Below are 13,090 nucleotides of genomic sequence, written 5' to 3'. Positions count from 1 at the left end.
CGCTCGGAGCTCCAGGAGGTTGATCTGCAGATCCTTTTCCTGGAGGGACCACAGACCCTGGGTGTGGAGCCCATCGACATGAGCTCCCCACCCCAGGCGAGATGCATCCGTCGTCAACACTTTCGTGGGCTGCGGAATTTGGAATGGACGTCCCAGGGTCAAATTGGTCCGAATGGTCCACCAGAGCAGTGAAGTGCGGCAACTGGTGGAGAGGCGGATGACATCTTCTAGATTCCCGGTGGCTTGGAACCACTGAGAGGCTAGGGTCCACTGAGCAGATCTCATGTGAAGACGAGCCATGGGAGTCACATGAACTGTGGAGGCCATATGACCCAGAAGTCTCAACATCTGCCGAGCTGTGACCTGCTGAGACGCTCTGGTCCGCGAAGCAAGGGACAGGAGGTTGTTGGCCCTCGCTTCGGGAAGGAAGGCCTGAGCCGTCTGGGTATTCAGCAGAGCTCCTATGAATTCCAGAGACTGGGTTGGCTGGAGATGGGACTTTGGGTAATTTATCACAAACCCCAGCAGCTCCAGGAGTTGAATAGTGCACTGCATGGACCGGAGGGCTCCTGCCTCCGAGGTGTTCTTGACCAGCCAATCGTCGAGATATGGGAACACGTGCACTCCCAGCTTGCGTAGATACGCCGCCACCACCACGAGGCACTTTGTAAACACTCGTGGGGCAGAGGCGAGCCCAAAGGGCAGCACACAATACTGAAAGTGCCGTGCGCCCAGGCGGAATCTGAGATACTGTCTGTGAGCTGGCAGTATCGGGATGTGAGTGTATGCGTCCTTTAAATCCAGGGAACATAGCCAATCGTTTTTCTGAATCATTGGCAGAAGGGTGCCCAAGGAAAGCATCCTGAACTTTTCTTTGACCAGGAATTTGTTCAGGTCTCTCAGGTCTAGGATGGGACGCATCCCCCCTGTTTTCTTTTCCACAAGGAAGTACCTGGAATAGAATCCCTGCCCTTCCTGCCCGGGTGGTACGGGCTCGACCGCATTGGCGCTGAGAAGGGCGGAGAGTTCCTCTGCAAGTACCTGCTTGTGATGGGAGCTGAAAGATTGAGCTCCCGGAGGACAATTTGGTGGCAGGGAGGCCAAATTCAGGGCGTATCCGCACCGCACTATTTGGAGAACCCACTGGTCGGAGGTTATGAGGCCACCTTTGGTGAAAAAATTTTAAACTCCCCCCGACCGGCAGATCGTCCGGTACGGACACTTTGAGGGCGGCTATGTTCCCGTGGATCCAGTCAAAAGCCCGTCCCCGGCTTTTGCTGTGGAGGCGCAGGGGGCTGCTTAGGCGCACGCTGTTGATGAGAACGAGCGCGCTGGGGCTGTCCCTGTGCCTGACGAGGCCTTCGGGCCGGCTGGGTGTACCTACGCTTTGCAAAAGAATAGGGTGCAGCCTGCCGGGCCCGGGAAAAACGTCCACCTGCTGAGGTGGATGCTGAAGGTGCCCGGTGGGAGAGCTTGTCGAGGGCGGTTTCCCGCTGATGCAGTTGGTCCACCAGCTGCTCGACCTTCTCACCAAAAATATTATCCCCCCAGCAAGGGACGTCGGCCAGTCTCTGCTGGGTGCGGTTGTCCAGGTCAGAGGCACGCAGCCATGAGAGCCTGTGCATCACTATACCTTGGGCCGCAGCACGAGATGCCACGTCACAGGTGTCATAGATACTCCTGGACAGGAACTTTCTGCACGCCTTCAGCTGCCTGACCACCTCCTGATAAGGCCTGGACTGCTCCGGCGGGAGCTTATCGACCAGGTCCGCCAGCTGCTTCACATTGTTCCGCATGTGGATGCTCGTATAGAGCTGGTATGACTGGATGCGGGTCATGAGCATGGAGGATTGGTAGGCCTTCCTCCCAAACGAGTCCAGAGTGCGAGACTCCCGCCCCGGGGGCGCCGAGGCGGTATCCCTCGAACTCCGTGCCCTCTTGAGAGCAGAATCCACGACCGCCGAGTCATGGGGCAATTGGGGCCGCATTAACTCTGGGTCAGAGTGGATTCTGTACTGGGATTCCGCTTTCTTGGGGATGTTGGGATTAGATAGCGGTCTCATCCAGTTCCGAAGCAGTGTCTCTTTGAGGACATTGTGCAACGGCACCGTGGAGGACTCTCTAGGTGGTGATGGATAGTCGAGGACCTCGAGCATCTCAGCCCTCGGCTCATCCACAGAGACCACGGGAAAGGGAATGCAAATAGACATATCCCGTACAAAAGAGGCAAAAAGAGAGACTCTCAGGAGGCGAGAGCTTCCTCTCTGGTGAAGGCGTGGGATCCGAGGGAAGACCCGCAGACTCCTCTGAGGAGAAATATCTGGGGTCCTCCTCTTCCCCCCATGAGGCCTCATCCTCGGTATCGGACATAAGCTCATGTAGCTGAGTCCTGAACCAGGCCCGGCTCGACGTCGAGGCACCGAGGCCTCGGTGTCGTCGAGCGGTGGACTCCCGCGCCGGCGGGGACGAAGCTCCCTCCATCGACGTCGACGGGGACTCCACCTGCGTGGCGGTCGAGACCGGCGCCGCAAGCGGCGTCGGCGTCGACGGCCTCGGCACCGGGCTAGAGCTCGCCGGCGCCACAGTCATCGGTGCCGAGGGCGCAAGCACCCCCTGCGCCGGCACAGCCTGGCGCATCAGCCCTTCCAGGATCCCCGGAAGGATGGCTCGGAGGCACTCGTCCAGGCCCGCTGCCGGGAAAGACGGGGGGGCTGGTAGAGGCATCGGTGCCGGAAGCTGCTCGGGTCCAGGAGACTGCACCGAAGTGCTGGGACCCTGACGTGTCGGTACCTCCACCACCGAGGGGGACCTGTCCTCTCGACGCGGACGCTTCGGCGTCGACTCCTCCCCGGTACCGAGAGCCGGATTCGAGGGCGACCGGTGACGGTGCTTCTTAGCCTTCTTGCGATGCCCGTCACCGGTGCCAGGTGGTATGGAGGAGGAGGAGGTCGATCCCCCTTGGTCCCGAGGAACCGGGTCAGACAGGGTTCGGTCCCGAGGGCCACGGGCTGAGGGAGTGACCGGGGCCGACTGCCCACGCGGCCTCTCACCCCTACCCTCACCGGAGGACCGGCGGGCCGACGGGACCTGTTCTCCTGGGGTCGATGCCGATTTCTCGGGCATCGATACCGGTACCGAAGGACCGGTCGTCGATACCGATGCCGTCGAGGTCGACGTCGAGGGGCCGGCGCAAGTTCCAAAAAGACGGTCCCGCAGAACTTGCCTCGCAACCTGAGTCCGTTTCCGGAGACCGAGACACAGAGAACACGACTTGATATTGTGCTCCGGCCCGAGGCACTGGAGGCACCAAGCGTGGGTGTCGGTCTGCGAGATCGGCCGGCCGCACCGACCACACTTCTTAAATCCACTTGGGACCTTCGAGGACATCGACGGAAAAATCGCGTCGGCCAAGTTAAAGTCGTCGATGGTTGCGGAAATCACACCTCGAAAAAATAAATCGATCGCGCGGCCACAAGGCCGCAACGCGACGCCCTCGCTAGAAAACGAGGGAAAAGGAGCGCGTGCTCTCCTCTTTTTTTTTTTTTTAGAAAAGGAAACTAGAGCGCGCGGCAACAGAAAATAAACGAAATTTAAACAAAATCGCGTAAACGCGACGGTCTTTCCTGGGCTGCGAAGAGAGAGCGGCGACGGCACGACTCTCTCCAGGCGCGGAAAAGAAAAGACTGGCGGGAACGGTCGCGCACGGGCGGGAAGACGGCCGCGCCTGCGCGGTGGGTGTGCCCTGCGTGCGGACCGCCCGCGAAGCTTCTTCCGGTTGGTGGGGGCTGACGCGGACGTCACCCAGTCGTGAGAACAAGCAGCCTGCTTGTCCTCGGAGAATAATATAACTCTATCTATAACTTCTGAATTTTCCAAAATGTCAGTTAAACACATCTCTTTTCTCTGAAAGAAGATTTTAAAGGAAATATAATTTTAGTCACCAAAAGGTGGCTATCAGAAGGTATTAGCAAAGTATCAGAGAAATATTTCTTCAAGAATTCAGTAGCTAATATATAGGATATTATAGGTAAATTTATCACTCAAGTTATTTTCCCTTAATTGGTTCTCCAGAAATTCCAGTTTTTACAAGAAAAATAACTATTCATTACCAAATTATCTAATTTTCATAGAGAAGCCATTTCCGAAATCAAAGTCTCTTTTTATATCTTGGACTTCCACTTTGTTAGATAAGTATTAATATAAATTCTTTAACTCACATAGTGAAAAAATTTTAAACATCTGAAGAAGACATTCTGCTGCAGTTCCTATAGTATGTCCTTTATGACATTATTGGCTTCACCAAGTCCAATTTCTCCACAGAAACCGCTCCAGATATCTTTGGGGGGGAAGAGCTCACTCTCCAATCCCCCAGTTGGTTTATTATCCGGAGTCGATGCTGCACCAGGACCTCCTCAGGTCACATGAAAATCCTAATCCACTTCTGGCGTTTCCATTATTGACCTCCATAGCGAAGCATTACTATTTCCGGGTTTTGGAGGGGTCGTGCCAATAGGGGGACTCAAAGTCACTCCCTCCACTGAGATTCGGCAATAAAGCCTTGCTGTTTCCCGAAGCAAGAACAGATATCCCCGATGTTATGACCCCGAATCTCTCCAAAATAGACAGAGGTGGTGGGAACCCCAGCCATGTTCGAGGAGGACAGCACCACGGCTTTGCCTTTTCTCTTCCCCATTCTCTGGGGAGCGCGCCTTCTTCTTCAGGCATTCTGGTGTAAAACGGGAACTCAACTAGCGTACGTCCTCCCTCAATGCCATCTTGGATCCTCCAGGTTGGGACACTCTGTCTGGTTTCTCCTCAGAGGCCTGTCTGATATGGGTAACCCTACAGCATAGCCCTCTGAGTCATTGAAACATGGAAGCCCCTCCACCACTTGCAAGGTGGTGTCCCTTCGGAGGGGCAAAATTTTTTTTTTAATTGGACTGGCTATTTGTTGATTAGTTTTGAGAACCAAATCTCCAGAACAAAGCAAATAAGCATGCAAAAGCATACTAGTGAATCACATGTTACTAGGGGTGGACAATTAACACATTAATAACGCGAATAAAGTGTTAATTTTTTAATGTGCCAAGTTCATTTTAATGCCGCAACATTTTTAACGCATTCACCCCCGCCCCCACATTTACCTTTACAGCTGGGCTCTGGATTTTTCACCTTCCTCACTGCCTCAAAGTCTTTGTCTTCCCCTGCACTGCCGGGCTTCGCAGATACCTGAACCACGCTGTGCAGGAAGTTGGGAGAAGTCTCACGGGACTTGAAATCTTGAGACTTCCCCAACTTCCCTTTCAATTGAGCCCGGCAGCAGCCATGCTGAGCATTACTTGGGTGACTAGCACTAGCATATAGTGGCAATTTCTGGATAGCTCAGCGGTTTAAGGTAAGACAGGCTTTTTGCTGTCCTGTTAATGTCTGCATAGCTCTCTGATGGTGACTGAATATCACCAACTAATTCTGTCTTTGCTGAGAATGAGCCAATCTCCACCCTTGCACTGTTTGCATGATACATGCATGCCTGTTTTACCCATAGATACTGGAACTTCATATAGTATTCCCAAATGGGATATTTTATTACCCTCTCCCTTAACACGTTTTCCCTTCTACAACTGTATCAGTAGATTTAAAAATCAATGTTAAGTGCAATCAGGATCAGAAACTTCTCAGGTTGCAGAAATATATTTTGCTGCTTTTTAAATTTTTTTTAACATTTTTATTCTCTCTCTTCATTCCATTTCACTTTAGTTTCAGTATTGCATGTTGTAAAGGCATATGGCACTTCTGAAAGTTAAGTTTCATTTTGTTGGAATTACATTTTATGGGCCAAAATGTATGCTTTTCCAACTGTCGATTACAATTTTAAATCGTTGCCCACCCCTACAGATTATATTATAACAGTGATGTGCATTGTGCAAAGTAAGGATTTTTATATGCACTGCTATTCCTTGCTTTGCTCTGGAACTTTTGCTTTCCTGCAGTGAGAACACCAATGCAAACTCATAGTTAATATACCAGTGACCTCCAGATCTTGCCAGTGTTGTGCAATACCTAGCAGTTGTAAGGCTCTTCTATGTGTTAGGCAGGACTGAGAAAGGGTTAACACTGCCCCTTTGACTCATAATACCGGCAGTTCCTGGCTTTCTCCAGGAAGCTGTAATATTACATTAGTACATAAGCATTGCCATACTGGGACAGACCAAAAGTATATGAAGTCTAGCATCCTGTGTCCAATCTAGGTCACAAGTACCTGGTAAGAACCCAAAACAGTACAATACATTTTATGCTGCTTATCCTAGAAATGGAGTGGATTTTCCCCAAGTCATTTTAATAATGGCTTCTCTTTTAGGAAGCTATACAAACCTTTTTTAAACCCTCTAACCTAACTGATTTTACTACATTCTCTGGCAACAAATTCCAGAGTTTAATTACATGTTCAGTGAAAAAATATTTTCTCCGATTTGTTTTAAATTTACTACTTTGTAGCTTCATTACATGCCCCCTAGTCCTAGAATTTTTGGAAAGTGAGCATTTGGAAGTTATGCAATTACTAGTTAGGAAGCCAGTGTCTTGGGTTGTAACTGGTTTTGCTACACCAGAAAGACTTATCCCACAATTTACTCTGTCTTGATTGAGAAACACAGCCAACCAAGGACATCTATTTCTGGACTCTGTCTGAAAAGTATCCAGAGGACATATTGTTATTGGGTCTTCTCTGGCTAGTAAACAAGTGCAGAGGTAAGAATAATCCAAACTATAAGCTGAATGCCCTTGGTATGGGCCCTAAAGTGAGTGACTGAGTTAGGAACCGGTTGAGTGGAACCCAACAGAGGGTAGGGGTAAATGTAACTCATTCTAAGGAAAAGGATGTTACCAGTAGTGTGCTGCAAGGTTCAGTTCTTAAACTGGCTCTTTTTAACATTTTTGTAAGCGATATTGCTGAAGGCTGTCTGGTAAGGTTTGCCTCTTTGCAGCTGATACTAAAATCTGCAATAGGGTAGACACTCTTGATGGTGTGGATAACATGAGGAAGGACTTAATGAAGCTAGAGGAATGGTCTGGAATTTGGAGTTTAGATTTAATGCTAAAAAATGCAGCGTCATGCATTTGAGCTGCAAAACCCAGTACAGTTTAGGTGATGAACTTTGTGCACAGAAGAGAAGCAGGACTTAAAGATCATCACATATAATCACACATAATGTGGCCAAACAGATAGAAAAGGTGATGGCGAAAATTAGAAGGATGCTTGGGTGAATAGGGAGAGCAATGGCCAGTAGGAAAAAGGAAGTGATGATGCCCCTGTATAAGACTCTGGTGAGACCTCATTTAGAATACTGTGTACAATTCCAGAGACCGCACCTTCAAGCAGATATAAACAGGATGGAGTCTATCCAGATGGCGGCTACTAAATTAGTGAGTGGTCATCATAAAGCGTATGGAGTCAGACTTAAAGATCTCAATACTTTGGAAGAAAGGCAAGAGAGAGGAGATATGAAAGAGACAATTTAAATACCTATGTGGCATAAATGCACAGGAGGCAAGTCTCTTTCGATTGAAAGAAAGCTCTGGAATGAGAGGGCACAGGATGAAGGTGAAAGGGGATAGACTCAGAAGTAACCTGAGGAAATACTTCTTCATGGAAAGGGTGGTGAATTTGTGGAACGACCTATTGGTGGAAGTGGTGGAGATTAAAACAGTATCTGAATTCAAGAGAGCTTGGGACAAGTACATAGGATCTCTAAGGAAGTGATATGGAGAATAGGTGGCATGGATGGGCAGACTGGGTAGGCCATATGATCTTTATCTAGCTACATTTTTCTATGTTTAATTCTGAAAGCCTGACTGGAGAAACACTACTAGAATGTGCGCGATCTCAGCAGAAAAGGGAGAAAGTCTATGCCCAGAATATCAGCCCTCGAACATCATCCACACCCTCACACACACCATGGATTTGTTTATTTATTTATTTGAATTTTGCTCACACGTTTTTCAATAGTAGCTCAAGGTGAGTTACATTCAGATACACTGGATATTTCCCTGCTCCTGGAGCGCTCACAATCTAAGTGTAGACAGCACTCAGGAGTAGAAGCCTACTTAGATGGGCAGCAACCACTAGAGGGCATTCTAATGGTGGAGGCCCTTGTGTTATTTTGAAGAGGCCACTAAGGGGGGAGCCCTGTCTCAATGATTTAGCTGGGGATGGGGAGGGGCGGAGGTTACCCTTGTGCTAAGTTGAAAAAGGAGGACCCATGGCTGAAGGTAGGAATAGTTCCCTTCAGAAGGCAAGCATTGGATAAGGCTCTGTATCTTTTCCAGAATATACAGTGGTGGAAATAAGTATTTGATCCCTTGCTGATTTTGTAAGTTTGCCCACTGACAAAGACATGAGCAGCCCATAATTGAAGGGTAGGTTATTGGTAACAGTGAGAGATAGCACATCACAAATTAAATCCGGAAAATCACATTGTGGAAAGTATATGAATTTATTTGCATTCTGCAGAGGGAAATAAGTATTTAATCCCTCTGGCAAACAAGACCTAATACTTGGTGGCAAAACCCTTGTTGGCAAGCACAGCGGTCAGACGTCTTCTGTAGTTGATGATGAGGTTTGCACACATGTCAGGAGGAATTTTGGTCCACTCCTCTTTGCAGATCATCTCTAAATCATTAAGAGTTCTGGGCTGTCGCTTGGCAACTCGCAGCTTCAGCTCCCTCCATAAGTTTTCAATGGGATTAAGGTCTGGTGACTGGCTAGGCCACTCCATGACCCTAATGTGCTTCTTCCTGAGCCACTCCTTTGTTGCCTTGGCTGTATGTTTTGGGTCATTGTCGTGCTGGAAGACCCAGCCACGACCCATTTTTAAGGCCCTGGCGGAGGGAAGGAGGTTGTCACTCAGAATTGTACGGTACATGGCCCCATCCATTCTCCCATTGATGCGGTGAAGTAGTCCTGTGCCCTTAGCAGAGAAACACCCCCAAAACATAACATTTCCACCTCCATGCTTGACAGTGGGGACGGTGTTCTTTGGGTCATAGGCAGCATTTCTCTTCCTCCAAACACGGCGAGTTGAGTTCATGCCAAAGAGCTCAATTTTTGTCTCATCTGACCACAGCACCTTCTCCCAATCACTCTCGGCATCATCCAGGTGTTCACTGGCAAACTTCAGACGGGCCGTCACATGTGCCTTCCGGAGCAGGGGGACCTTGCGGGCACTGCAGGATTGCAATCCGTTATGTCGTAATGTGTTACCAATGGTTTTCGTGGTGACAGTGGTCCCAGCTGCCTTGAGATCATTGACAAGTTCCCCCCTTGTAGTTGTAGGCTGATTTCTAACCTTCCTCGTGATCAAGGATACCCCACGAGGTGAGATTTTGCGTGGAGCCCCAGATCTTTGTCGATTGACAGTCATTTTGTACTTCTTCCATCTTCTTACTATGGCACCAACAGTTGTCTCCTTCTCGCCCAGCGTCTTACTGATGGTTTTGTAGCCCATTCCAGCCTTGTGCAGGTGTATGATCTTGTCCCTGACATCCTTAGACAGCTCCTTGCTCTTGGCCATTTTGTAGAGGTTAGAGTCTGACTGATTCACTGAGTCTGTGGACAGGTGTCTTTCATACAGGTGACCATTGCCGACAGCTGTCTGTCATGCAGGTAACGAGTTGATTTGGAGCATCTACCTGGTCTGTAGGGGCCAGATCTCTTACTGGTTGGTGGGGGATCAAATACTTATTTCCCTCTGCAGAATGCAAATAAATTCATATACTTTCCACAATGTGATTTTCCGGATTTAATTTGTGATGTGCTATCTCTCACTGTTACCAATAACCTACCCTTCAATTATGGGCTGCTCATGTCTTTGTCAGTGGGCAAACTTACAAAATCAGCAAGGGATCAAATACTTATTTCCACCACTGTAAGACCTTCTTGGTTCCCTTTTCACAAGGAGACTACAAGAAGAGAGGAGACACCGGATGGGAGAACTCCAACTTGTAACTTTCTGTAAGAATATCCAGAACCCACTGGTCTGACATGATTTTGGCCCACACCTCCAGAAACTCCTGAAGATGTCCTTTCACTACTACTACTTGACATTTCTAAAGCGCTACTAGGGTTATGCAGCACTGTACAATTTAACATTGAAGGACAGTCCCTGCTCAAAGGAGCTTACACCAAAGGAAGAGAAGAATAGACCAGCCTCACATCATTGCAAAGCTTGGGAGGCATTGGGTGCCCTAGCTGACTGAGAGGAGGACTTCCTGTCCATGTGAAAGGAAGACTGGCATGCCTGAAAGCCGGACTTCTGATCATATTGCCAACGACCTGGCTGGTACCGTCTGTTGTCTTAAAATCGAGATTGAGAGCCCACTGAAGACAGATGACTAGAGGCTTTTGGCTTATCCTCCAGCAACTGCTGTGACTTAGTTTCTCCCAGTTTTCACCAAGTTACTGAGATGATCTTCTCCAAATCGTCACTTGCACCGAAAGGGCAGTTTAACTAGATGTGACTGATGCTGCATCTGCTGCCCAATGCCACAACCAGAGCTGCCAATGTGCCATGACAGCCAAAGACATACTGTGGGCCATAATCCATAACATGTCATACATAGCCAACCTCTCTTCCAGCTGGACATTATGGCACCCGTCTTGTACTGCAGACTGCTGATGCCACTTCAGGCATGCTCTTGCCACAGAACAAGCTGCACACTGTCACTGAAGGCCCAAACAGGCCACTTCAAAGGCTTGTTTCAGTGAGCCTTCTAGCTTCCTATCCTGTAGGTCTTTTAGGGCAATGCCCCCTTCCACCAGCAAGGTAGACTTCTTAGTACCGCTGTAACCAGGGAGTCCACCCTGGGAAGCTGCAATTTATCTTTTTCCTCCAGAACCAACGGGCAGAGGTGAGCCATGTCTCTTCCCACTCTCAGCCTCGCATCTGGTGAGACCCATTCTGAATGTCAGGATGCATCGGGAAGGCCTTAGAAGAACCTCCAAGCCCCCTCACGATCAACGAAGATGGAACTCCTGATGCCGAAGCACAAGCATCCTCAAGGGAAAGCCCTGCCAGAGCCTCAGAAATAAGAGAAATGAAACCAACTCAGTATTTATGGGTCATTCCCCCTCTTTAGGAGGCAGTTCTCACTCCTCTAATAGCTCATTCAATGATGGCTCCTCTGAATAGACCGAGGTAACATCAGATAAAAAGGGAAGCAGAGAGCCTTATCTGCCCAATCCTGGAGGTCTAAACAAGATCTCTTAGGAGCCGGAGGGGCAGCGGGGTGAGAAACTAAAGCACCCTGCAGCAACTCTGACTGTTCCTGCTTCAGTCAATAGGCCTGGTGTAAGAGCAATATAAACTCTGGAGAAAACAAAGGTCCAGATGCAGCTGAATTCTCTGTCGGGCCCTGAGGTTGTAAAATGGCAGCTGTGCTCCATGCATGATCATCCAGGGCTGCTCCTCACTGCCAGTCAGCCCTGACAAATTGGTACCTGTCCCCATACTCACTTGCATCAAACTGCACACCAGCCCTGCCAGACAGCCTAAAATCCCCAGCATATTCGAATGCTGCACCAAATCCAAAGATGTGGTGCTGCCAACCTTTTCCTCCTCATCCCGCAGGATTCCCACCCTGCACGCATTACAATACCCCGATGCCAGCCGGTGGGTCCCACAGCAGGAACACTGCTTAACTGCCTCCACAGGAGTCTCCATTCACCTCAACTGTCACAAGCACCACATCATGCGGTCCCAAGTAGCGAGTAAGAATCCCTCCCCTGCATCAAATAGAACTTGCAGCCCTCCATGTGGTTCTGAGTCAAACTCTAGTCGGACTTACCACTGCCGGCTCCTTCCCCCAAACTCACAGTCTCTACAAGTCTTACCCCGCATGAGACAGAACCAGAATTGATACTCTGTACCACACTTGTTGTGCTGGAAAGCAGAGCTCCACGGGAAACAGGGGAGAGGTGAAGAGATGGAAGAAGTAAATTCGTGGGGTACCAGAGACAGGGATCTGGAGACCTCCAGATCTCACTTAGCAGACTCAAGCCACCTGCAAAGCTCATCTGGGGACCAGCTGACCAACTGGACCAGGCCCAGAGCACTCATAACCAGAAGCTGAAAAATGTGTCCATCAATCTGCTGGAGATACAAAATACTGGACACCAAGAAAGCTATGTCTCAGCTCAGTTTTTAGTTCTATATCGCCACTTGCTGGCTGATGGACAAAACTATACCACAGGTTCTGGAATAGTAGGAAGCTATGTAATAGAAACAGATGACATTTAAATACTTGAAATGTATTAATAAACACTTTTTTATAAAGAGATGGTGAAGCTGTAGAACTAGAGGATATGAACTGAAGTTGCATGGAGGAAAAAAAGGAAATATGAGAAAATATTTTTCACAGAAAGGGTGGTAGAGGCCTGGAATGCCCTCCCAGTGGAGCTGGTGGGGATAAAAACAGTGACGGAATTCAAGATGGCATGGAATAAGTGCAGAGGATCTCTATATAGCAAAAAGGATGGAATAAATGTAAAACTTCAATCACCTTCACTTTTCAAAGCATGAAGTGGTGTAACCTGCACAGAGCAGAAGATACAACCCCAAACAAGGACATAGAGAGAAGTAGCACCTTAGTGGGCAGATGGGCCATATTAGTCTTCAACTGCTGCCACTTTCTATGTTACTGTATTTAAAAGAAATCAGATAAAATATATATTTCTCCTTATTGCATAATTATGTTCTGGAATTAGTTGCCAGAGGACGAGGTAAAAGGTACTTGGCCTAGCTCATATTAAAAAGAAAAGTTCTGAGAAGTTTCTAGAGGAAAAGTCTATAAGGTCCAGTACATGCTCATGATCCACTCTGCAGTTTTCTGATCTTGTACTTCAGCTAATTTAAATTTTTACATAAAGCATAGAAGTGTTGAGAGCTGTGTTCAAAGTATCTCATGCTAGCCAGCCATTGTTTTACTGGTAAAGCTTCTCTGTTAAAAGTAATTTGGTTTATTTTTCAAAATCCCCTGTTCACAAAGCTCAGCACCAAGATTTTCCTATTCTGTGCACTTGGGAGGGTCGGAGCCT

General features: G+C 48.6%; 1 protein-coding gene across 2 annotated transcripts in view; it reads right to left on the bottom strand.

Annotated features, from left to right (window-relative positions):
• MTRF1L (mitochondrial translational release factor 1 like) overlaps window positions 1-13,090 on the bottom strand; it is a 72,401-nt gene that overhangs the window by 23,409 nt on the left and 35,902 nt on the right. The gene's annotated exons all lie outside the window — the stretch shown is intronic.

Source organism: Microcaecilia unicolor, chromosome 3 (assembly GCF_901765095.1).
Source record: "Microcaecilia unicolor chromosome 3, aMicUni1.1, whole genome shotgun sequence".
In the NCBI taxonomy this organism is placed as follows: domain Eukaryota; kingdom Metazoa; phylum Chordata; class Amphibia; order Gymnophiona; family Siphonopidae; genus Microcaecilia; species Microcaecilia unicolor.
This window is presented reverse-complemented; position numbering and strand designations above follow the sequence as displayed.